This window comes from Pieris napi, chromosome 2 (assembly GCF_905475465.1).
Source record: "Pieris napi chromosome 2, ilPieNapi1.2, whole genome shotgun sequence".
NCBI lineage: Eukaryota > Metazoa > Arthropoda > Insecta > Lepidoptera > Pieridae > Pieris > Pieris napi.
Window position 1 is genome coordinate 1,719,415 of NC_062235.1, and position 10,799 is coordinate 1,730,213.

The 10,799-nt window shown below is 32.6% G+C and overlaps 1 long non-coding RNA gene across 1 annotated transcript; it reads left to right on the top strand.

Moving 5' to 3' along the window:
- Positions 1-1,328: 1,328 nt before the first annotated feature.
- On the top strand, positions 1,329-1,760 carry LOC125061774. The gene is made up of 2 exons (XR_007119078.1): positions 1,329-1,383; positions 1,601-1,760. It is a non-coding gene; the product is annotated as an uncharacterized LOC125061774 (long non-coding RNA).
- The last annotated feature ends 9,039 nt before the right edge of the window (positions 1,761-10,799 follow it).

Genomic DNA, 10,799 nt, shown 5'->3' on the forward strand with positions numbered 1-10,799 from the left:
GCGTCGTTGCTGACACACACACACTTTTTTTTGTTTTGATACAAAATCATTTATTGCCACTTCTTGAACAAAGAGAAAGTTGCAAAAAACTCTCCGTTCTCCGCCCTTCATTTGAGTGGCGATAAAAGATTTTTTGTTGTTTTAATGAAAAATTATGTGAACGAAAATAAAATTATGATTTTTATTAAATACACTACTTTTACTTGCCATTTAATCGTAATAATTTATGCCTAAATTGGACACAATATAGCGAATATAAATCCGGGATCAAGGAACTGATTAGTTTATACAATAAACTATAGGTTCAAACAGTTTGGGCGTTTATGATTACAAAATTCTTCATTATAACGTTAGGGTTCTAAATTATAACAACATTTTACAGATGTGAAAAATTTTCTTGTTTATGGAATCTATTTTTGGTGTGAATTATTTATAGGTGACTTCTTGGACGGTGAATGGTCAGTTAATTATTCAGCGTGGCTATATGATTGATTTTATAGATTATCTAAAGTAACAAGTGTATAAATGCAGTATTTCAATAGCTGGTAACGCACTCGCGTGCCCTATGGCATTGAGAGTTGTAAGTGGCGGAGAGTTTATTGCCAGTTCTTCTCTTGCATTCTACGCCCTTGATTTGAGAACTGGCAGTAAATGTAAAATCAGAAGCGTTTAATACATAAAATTATTTTTTTGACGGAAACATGGCGGACACATCAGAAATACAAAATATATAAATATAATTGTTCATATAGAAGAGTCCTTGAATTGTTTCAGAGATTAGTTTTTTTTATAATAATAGTACGCGTAATAGGTAAATCAAATATATTGCTTCAGCGAACAGATAAACAAAAGATAAACGGGACTTCGACAATTTTTTTTCAAAATGGCAGCAAACGAATCTCAGGGGGCCTACCATGAACTTTCTTTAAACAATCCAGTTGAGATGCAGTTGAGTTTAGGTACCTAAAGTCAATCGCATTTTTTCGTACCATGACCGCCTATAAGCTGAATCGTATTAGCATCGCAAGACCGAATGAAAGAACGATAATTTTGTTTGTGGTTTCTATGTAAGTTTAGAAATTTAACTGTCAAACTTACTTCGACAGATGTTTCTATAAAAATAAATAAAATATAAAATTATTTTAAATAATGCATCAATTACAATAAGCTATTATGTCTTAATATATATTTATTTAATATAAAACTATTCTTTTGATATATTTTAAATTTAAAGTTTTCTGGTGCTGTGCAGTTGACACTTATTATTTTTAAACGTTTCCTTCAAATTTTGATAGGAGCTTTCAATATATTTGGTGTTTACAAAATTTCGGTTTCATAAATATAGTTTTACAAGTTGTTTAACTTATAAAATAATATGATGGGGTAAGTATTGTTCAAAAATTGGTTTATTAAAAATAAATATCTATATCGAAGTGAATTGCTGATATTAAACTCTTTGCATAAAATATTACAATCAACGAATCAACGAATCGAAAATCATCAAGTAAATAATGATAAAAATTGATTCCTTAATATTTTACAAATTCAATTTATACGTTAACTAATTCATATAATATAAATAATTATATTGTCTTTACAGCTTAAACCTGACAAACTCGCTGAATTGAGAGAAGGAAATATATAAATGAATATATTTTTATATCCAATTGAACATTACCTGATTCAAGACAAGACAAGATTTTTCTATCTTGATGGAGTCATCCTAACTAAATAAATACTGTTATTGTAATACTTTCAAATGGCTTATTATTTACACATTATAAATTTGAGAAACACCTCTGTTTTTTTAAATAAAAAGCAGAGGAGAATAATACAATTCATGAACATAATGAGGAAAAATTTAACTATAATAAATATCTACTAGTGATATGGCATTATTATTTATTGTAAATATGATATATTGAGGAATTATGTTTTTGTTAGACATGCCTAAATAATTAATTGAATATTATTGAACCATGTGCAATAATTTGTAGGTACACTGAAATCTTCAATGAGTCAAAGTAGTTAATCTATAATAAATTATAAACTCAATATCCACGAAGTCGGTAGAAGGGCATTGCCGTCTTGTTTCTCATCTCCGTCGATATTTTAATTTATTTATTATCACACTCTCTAAACTCAAAATACCCCAAAATATAAAAATTATATATTTTTTTCATATATTAGCCATAGTAGATAAATCTTATTATTTTAACTTTATTAACAAGTTTTAATACAAATATTGAATTTTATAGGTTCTAAACTATTATTTGGACATTTCGATACAAAAAAGTTGAACAAAAAGTAACTTTTTTAGAATCGCTTATCCTGTCATAGTTGGAAGGCGCAACTGTCAAATTTCGGTTCAGCCGAGCGGTCATGGTACGGATTTTCATACAAATTGAACGAACGAAATCTGATAATCGCTAAGGTCACGTGGGAACCTAAACTGTCTCGTTTTTTCGATGTCATGGTACGAATTAGCGATGCATCTCAGTTGTAGGTTGTCAATAGGCTCGCAATAAGAGTTCATGGTAGGCCCCCAGTCCTAGAGTATTTAATTATGTACACTGTCATTGAAGTGCGTAATATAAACCTGTTTTTGATATCGTTCATAGAAGTGATTGACCATTGAATGTGTACGTTTTAATTAAGTAATACTCAAATGTTAATGCTATTAATATAACGTTAAAAGAGTCTTGTAAATTCGACGTATATACGACATGCGCAGTGAATAAGATATATTATATAAATGATATCAGCTATTTTTATCTTATAAATTTGAGGAATACTTAAATGATCCTAATCCTTGGGATTGATTTGATCCAGTTCAAACAATTTGTATGAATCAAAACTTAGCGATTAAGAGTGGCGGAAAGTTTCTTGTCAATTCTTCTTGCCCGCTCTACGCCCTTGACTTGCGAACTGGTTGTAAATATAAATTTACAATTAATTTAACTTCTTTTTTGACGTTCATAAGTGTACTTTTTTACCTATATGAATAAAGATATTTTGAGTTTGAGTTTGACTACGAGTAAGACCTCTTGGAAATAACATTATAACAACGTTATGCCTTAAAATCTCGTGTCACAGTACTTGTAACCAAACCAAAGGCTTAACTGATTTTTACAGTAGGTCTTAGTATAGGTCGTAAGCTATTTTTATATGTTAGTTTAAAAATAAAATTAATCAAACTCAAACTCAAAATATCTTTATTCAAGTCCACTTTTGAATCGTCAAGTTAAATTAATCGTTTAATTAATTTACATCAGTCAGTGGAGCTACAACCCTTTTTTTAGGTCTCGGCCTCAGATTTCTGTATCTGTTTGATGATCATTTGTAAATCTAATAGGCAAGTAGATTATCAGCCTCCTGTGCCTGACGCACGCCGTCGACTTTTTGGGTCTAAGCAAGCCGTTTTCCTCACGATGTTTTCTTTCACCGTTCGAGCTAATGTTAAATGCGCACATAGAAAGAAAGTCCATTGGTGCACAACCGAGGATCGAACCTACGACGTCAGGGATGAGAGTCGCACGCTGAAGCCACTAGGCCAACACTGCTCTATAAGTTATATATGTACACTAGCAGACCGGCCAAGAGTTGCTGTGGCTAAGGTTTTTGTTATATTACATAGTAGCAAACTATTCAAGGAAAACGGTAGGAGAACACCAGCCATGCTTTTTTGGTGGTTATGCCATTAAATTGTAGCTTATGTGAAACGTTGGTACTTTCAACACAGCGCCATCTGTTAGAATTGTGACTATCAAATAATAAACGAATATTTTGCAATAAAATAATATTGCCGGTATAAATTGAGATGTAAGCTTATCCTATCTTTTAAGTTGGATCAAACTACACACGGTATGCAAATTTGATTGATATCGGTTCTAATTTAAATAAATATATATTAAGAAGATAAGTTTCCAGCCAAAAAATATTAGATTTTTTTTATGATGTGATATTTTATATGACATTAATGTTCACATATCACCTAATTTTTAATAGCGTTATTAGTACTTCAATAATCTTCATATGGCAACTCAATGTGTGCCGAGTAGCTAGCTATATATATATTTTAATGAATCAAGCGCGTGTCATACGTTTTTAGGAAATAGGTTGAGACGTTGACGAATGATAGGGAAATGGGAGACTTCGATGTTCAACGCGGAAATAGTTTTGGAGCGTGAGTTTCTGCGTCAAACGAAAAATACTTGCTAATTATTTTTCACAATGGAGCCAAACAGCCGAGATGAGGCATCATTGGAGGAGGACTCTACACAATTTCGGTTCTTAGCTAAGTGATAAATATGTGTTAAGCAAGGAATTAAGAGCATCATTACGTGCAAAGTATAGAACGTGTTTTTTCCGTGTCTCTATTGGTTTCATTTTATTTTTTTGTTTGGCGTAGGTTCTATTTGCGGGAAACTAATTTAAATGATCGTCAGAACTGCTAACGCTGATTTATGAAAATAGATTTTTAATAGTAAAAAAATGTATTTAATGATATAATATAATGGTAAATATTTATAAAATTGAAGTTCTACATTTATATCTACTGCCAGTTCTCAAATCAGTCGCGTGAAGTTGGCAAACTTTCCGACTCTCTTTTTAATAGCCAGGTTTCTGGGTAACAAGGAAATTGTAAGGAACTCTAGTAACTTTCCGAGTGGCTTGATCCCTTGGCGTTGCGTAGAGATGTGGGGTTTATCTGCATCTTCTACCGCATTTACGATGGAGGAGTTGTTCAGACTAATACCTGCAGCTGAGTTTCATCATCGGACGTCAAGGCAGAATATAAAATACCATCCTATCACCTCAACGTCCATCCTTCAATAACTGAGCGTTTCTTAAGGCAGTTTTTGCCGCGCACCATCACTATGTGGAACCAGCTGCCCACTGAGGTATTTCCGAACCAATTCGACTTTGGGTCCTTCAAGAAACGAGCGTACCAATTCTTAAAAAGCCGGCAACGCACTTGCGACCCTTCTGGATGTGTGAGTGTATCGCTTAACATCAGGTGAGCCTCCTACCCGCTTGCCTCCTATTACATAAAAAAATTATCATGACTGAACTGACTTATTAAAACAAAATGTTATATTAATAAATGCTCATTAGCAGGCAGAAATGAAAATCCAAAATTTTGCTTAGAAAATTATAAAATGCCCCGCGAAATAAAGAGCGGAATGTAGAAACGTTTACTACGGTGAAATACTCAACGAAATAAATGCAAAACTCCTTACTGGTGAATCTTCTAACGACGATTCAGAAAAAAGTGTAGCGCTTTCACCACACCTAAAAAATTTGTTAGCTTTTAGCGAAGTGTATCAAACATATTTAAGGATGTAACACACACAAACATAATGAGTAAATAATGTCTATAACACACATGTATTGAAATTTGAATATCTACTTACGCCGCAAAAACAATTTTTTAGAGCGTAACGGAATTGAACAATTGGAATTTGTGGAAACTGTTTTCAGGTGTATTGAATCTCAGCCCGTGATGTGTTTGCCGGCAATTCTAATGCCATAGTCGAACATACGACGCGCTAGGGACCGGACGTGCGATGCTAGAGCGCGGTGTACTTCGCGTCATTTAAATCTAACTCAAAACTTTGTTTAAGTGTATGTGTGGATGATTTTAGTGGCATTATGAGGTCAGTATATCTGATAAGCACTTTTACTTAACAGTTTGCGTATTACGAAAGTGTTGCGCTTATCTCGCGTATGTAGATCGCATTTGTTTCTTTACGTTTTTGTGTCATACGATTGCCGCATACATAGAGTTCAGTGAATTAACCCTAACAATTGCGTAATTTTTTTTTTACGAATTAATTATTATAAGTACGAATACACGTTTAACTGTTTAAAATTTAATTTATAAATAATTCAATGAATAGAAATGTCAATCTAAAAGATTTGATAAGATATCAAAAACTATGAATTATTAATGTTGGGGTCGTTGACATTTTTATTTTTCTTGTTATTATAAAATAGGTTTTATGTGTGATACATTTTGCAATAGACTCTCATTAGTGTATTTGACAAATTATCGATTAAATAGGATGTTTATTTTGATTAAATTGATAATTTTATTACTAATCAAGATATCATGTATACTCATTAATAATAAGTCAATAACAATAAAAGATAGCAATCTTAATTATTCAAATAGGTATATTAGGTTTAATTTATTGGTCGTAGATTTTAGTTTTTATGTTTGTGTGTTAACTAATTTTAAATAAAAAATAAATCAGTGGCGCTACAACCTCTTTAGGTCTTGGCCTCAGATTTCTGAATCTGTTTCATGATCATTTTAAATTTAATAGGCAAGTAGGTGATCAGCCTCCAGTGTCTGACACATGCCGTCGACTTTTTGGGTCTAAGACATGTCGGTTTCCTCACTATGTTTTTCCTTGAATACGCACATAGAAAGAAAGTCCATTGGTGCACAGCCGGGGATCGAACCTACGACCTCAGGCATGAGAGTCGCACGCTGAAGCCACTAGGCCAACACTGTTCGTTAACTAATTTTATAATTATTTTTTAAAGCATAATAAAGGTAGGATCTGTTCTAGTGATATATTTCTATCAAATTAAATAACGGAAAGTTGCGTACTTCTTTAACGTAGTTTTACAAGAATAGTAACAGTTAACTTAGTGGTTAACAGACATTTCTTACAGGTTCTAAGTTTTTATCTCTGACGAAACAATAAGTGTTATATAGACACAGAAGAGTGACGCTAAAGGAAATTTAAACCGATTAATGAATTGCAATGTGTATGCCCCTTACCCCATCGCTATTTTAGGGAAAAGCCATGAACCTTAGAAACCTTGTATACAATGTTTTCAGGGAACATTTCAAAACATTAAAACCTTTTTTAGAATCGTTCGCCATTTAAAGTACAAAGAAAGTACTACTTAAAACTTGACCCAGTTAAGTTCAAGCTTAAGACTGCAATTTACGCTGCTCGTAATTCGAAACATCTCTGGCAAAAACTAGACTTAACAGGAACAAGACTTTGCATATTTTATGGGCGTTAAATCCTAATAATTCTTGAAAGTACGTGGCAATTACAAGGTGTTAAAGATCCCGTAAGTATCTTTAGTCCGATTTTCTTTGTAAGTTCTATGTAGACTAGATAGCGCTGAATATAATCTATGCGTGTACTTATGTACGCGCGTAAGAAGTTATACTTCTTTGGCATTATTAAAAATAGTTATTGATTGCATGCAAATAATTAATTACAATTAAATAATCAAAGACTGGAAAAGTAGTCATAATCTATATATATAAAAGAAAGTCGTGTTTGTTACAACACTTATAACTCGAGAACGGCTGGACCGATTGCCATGGTTTTTGATTTGTTGGATTTGTTTCCGTCCCGAATAGCAGAATACGCAATAAAATATCGGATAAGTTATCGAATAACAATAAATAAATTAATTAATTTTACGAATGCAAAAACCATATGGTGCCATCTGTTGACAAAACTACGCATCATTTTACGTCGAATTCGTGTCAGTTCAAGAAATTCCGATCTTGAGGTGAATGAGGAGATGCATAACCATGCTTTGATCCTGATCAAAAGATGTTGGATATCAGAAAGTGCTTAACATGCAGTATCGCCATATTGACGCTAGAGAGAAGATGCCTAATGTGTAAAACTGCCATTCTTCTTTCGCAATGGCAAGCAATAAAACATTTCTGTATTTGCAAAAGAGTTGTATTATTGTAATACTTAACATTAATGAAATCCTAAAATAAGTTAAACTAAAGTAACAACGATGTTATAAGGTTGTAGGGCGGAACGAAGTTAGCCAGGTCAGCTAGTAGTCAATAAAGTTCAGTTTACATTTGCAAAATTAAATATTTATTATTATTCTCTTACATTAAGTGTAACATAAATTCTATTATTATTCGAATGTTGTTTTTAGATTATGTCCAATGCCGTAGCATCTTCCGTGGGCAACTTCATTCTGTTAATTTTGTGTCACGGTGCGCGCGCATCGTAAAATTTCACCCTCATAAATTTTTCATAACGCGCCTAAAGAAGTATAACTTCAAAAAATAAGAATAAGTATCGCAATACAGCGAGGAAATGCTGCCAGCGTTAAAGGTACACTGCCACAGGGGCCAAACTTTTCTTTTTAATTATTTTTATTATTACTTTGTAAGTTAAGAAAATTGTAAATGTACACAGGTACACAGGTACTTGATTGTATATTTAAATACACATATTTATGATATTAATTCCCTTTAAAATCTATTTAAACGTAAAGTGTCATAAATATGATGTGATCTGCATCGTTGTTACAATTGATTTAATTATAAGTTTTAAAACAACGTGTATGCATATTATGCAAGAAAATATGATATCACAAATTCTATAGACTTACAAATTTATTGTATTAGAACATAAGCTAGCAAGGGTAATTTTTAAACAAGAACCACAAAATAAAAAAATATAATTTATAATAAAAAGGCCCGTTGAATTTTCAATCATGACAAAAAAAAATACCGCTTAGGGTTTTTACATTTTGAAACGAACCTATATAACATACATACATTCTACGTTCTAAGATCCATGAACGGATTCTCCGTGATCATACTGCTATCAAACAAATCGCATCTACTAAAGACAATTTTCTTGAATTTTCTTTGCATCGACTAAGATCTGAATAGACTCAACGTTTTGTAATTCGTCTATTTTATTTCGACCAAAAATACCTAAGTCAGATATTTTAATTTTTCTATTAAAAGATGATTCAAGAAACAGACACATACATTTGTCCATTCCATACTTTACTGGGACATTGTGTCTAGTTACTGCAATCCCGCGCGTAAATTACGTAATTGATCTTATAATTTATTCATTTGTTCTTTTGTTTTTATAGACTATTTATGGAGCGTCTAAAGGACTCGTTAACAAAGTCATAAAAAAATGTAGCGTCAAAGCGGCCAATGTGCTCTGTAGAAATTATTTTTGACACCTACACCTAAATTTTCTTATTCAGAAACTTTTGTTGAATTTATATGAAAACTACTATAATTACGTATTAGAGAATATGATAAAACCCGAGTTAAATTAAAGTTGTCGGTGGACTCGTGTAATTAACTTAATGATTTCATATAAGTGAAAATAATTCAGTCATTTGAATTAGACGTTTCATTGTTGTTTAAGGTTTTCGTTTCACGGACAAAGAAATGCTTTAAAAGTGAACCAAAGCTCTAAAAATACTTTGTACAAATAAACTAACAATTAATATCATGCATAGGGTTTCACTTTAAAAATTAGTTTTCTTTTTATCTATTTTAAATTATTATTATTACTATGTAGGTTATATTGCATATATACTTTATTATATGCTGTTTGTATTTCCTGCGTTCGAATTTCCGGAGAATTGAAATAATTTCCGGGTTGACTACTATATTACGAATTGATATCTATGATAAATACAAACCAATATAAAAGTCAAAAAAATAAACAGAATTCCTCGGAGCAGTGAGGTCGCTTCATGCCCAGGAAGATATTGAGCTTCTGGAAGGAGGCTGGCATTGGCCAGGACTTTACGCACAACGGACTAAATGGCCGTCTAAGAGCGGAAACTATAATGTCAATGAAATAAAGCGGGATTTATAAGTACCGTTTATAAATTATTAAACTTGGCATTGATGACGTCAGTGTTGAGTCACAATTATAACACTTTCGGGTCACTTAGCGAATCACGATAAAAATATCGGTTTGTTTGTAGTTTGTGGAGATCAAAGCATTTGTAGGCATTTCGTTGTAAACGTTTGAATTGCATTAAAAGTCTGATTTATTCATAAAAATTCGTCCAAAATCACTCTTTCGTGTCTTTCTTTACTGTTTACAATGATTAACAGTGATAACTTCAGTAAAATAGTGCAATTGGACACGTTTCATTTTATCCAAGAGGATAATTCAAAGTTCAAACAATTTGTATGACTCAAAACTTAGCGAAAAGAGTGGCGGAGAGTTTCTTGCCAGTTCTTCTTGCCCGTTGGCTCTTGCGAGTTGCGATGTGGTAGTAAATGTAAATTTTGAATTAATTTAACATATTTGTGTACTTGTTTACCTATATGAATTACTATTACTAGCGGTTGGCCGCCCGTCTCGTGAAGCGTGTCTTGTCCTGTGCCAGATGCAGCAACTCTTTCGCAATAGCAATACCCATCCACTCCCTAACGTTACGAAGCTATGATTTTGTCCTTCTACCACGCTATTATATTTAATTGTAGGAGGTAGTAGAGTTCATGGCGCAACACGTGACCTTGGTACGCTTTCCGTTGTTTAATGTAGAAGATTTCGATTAGTTTTAGTATTTATTTTGATATCATCATTTATAAGGTAAGTGTAACATTCGTATATTCTGTAAAAGAGTGGTAACCATGACAACGATGAGTCTTGCCTACATATTACAACTGTCAACTATTTTTGGATTAATCTTTGGGCTATCTTTAGGATCATCCTTGATTATCGTGTTCTCGGGCGATTGCTAGTAGGACCGTGGGGTTTTACTGGGTGCACATTAGCAAGTCAAAGCATTTTCCCATGAAAAATAATTCCGATATAGAGTATCAGTAAATGTAGAATGGTCTTACGTAGACCAGGCACGGGACAGATAATTGAACGGCCCAGTTATGTTGTAGCTTTTGACAACGTATTTTTATATTAAAGAAATATCGCAATATTGAAAAACCATTCGGTTCAATGACCTTTGGATCGACACTTTGGAGCGCTGATTCTTTGAACTAGGCCTAATTTATCTGT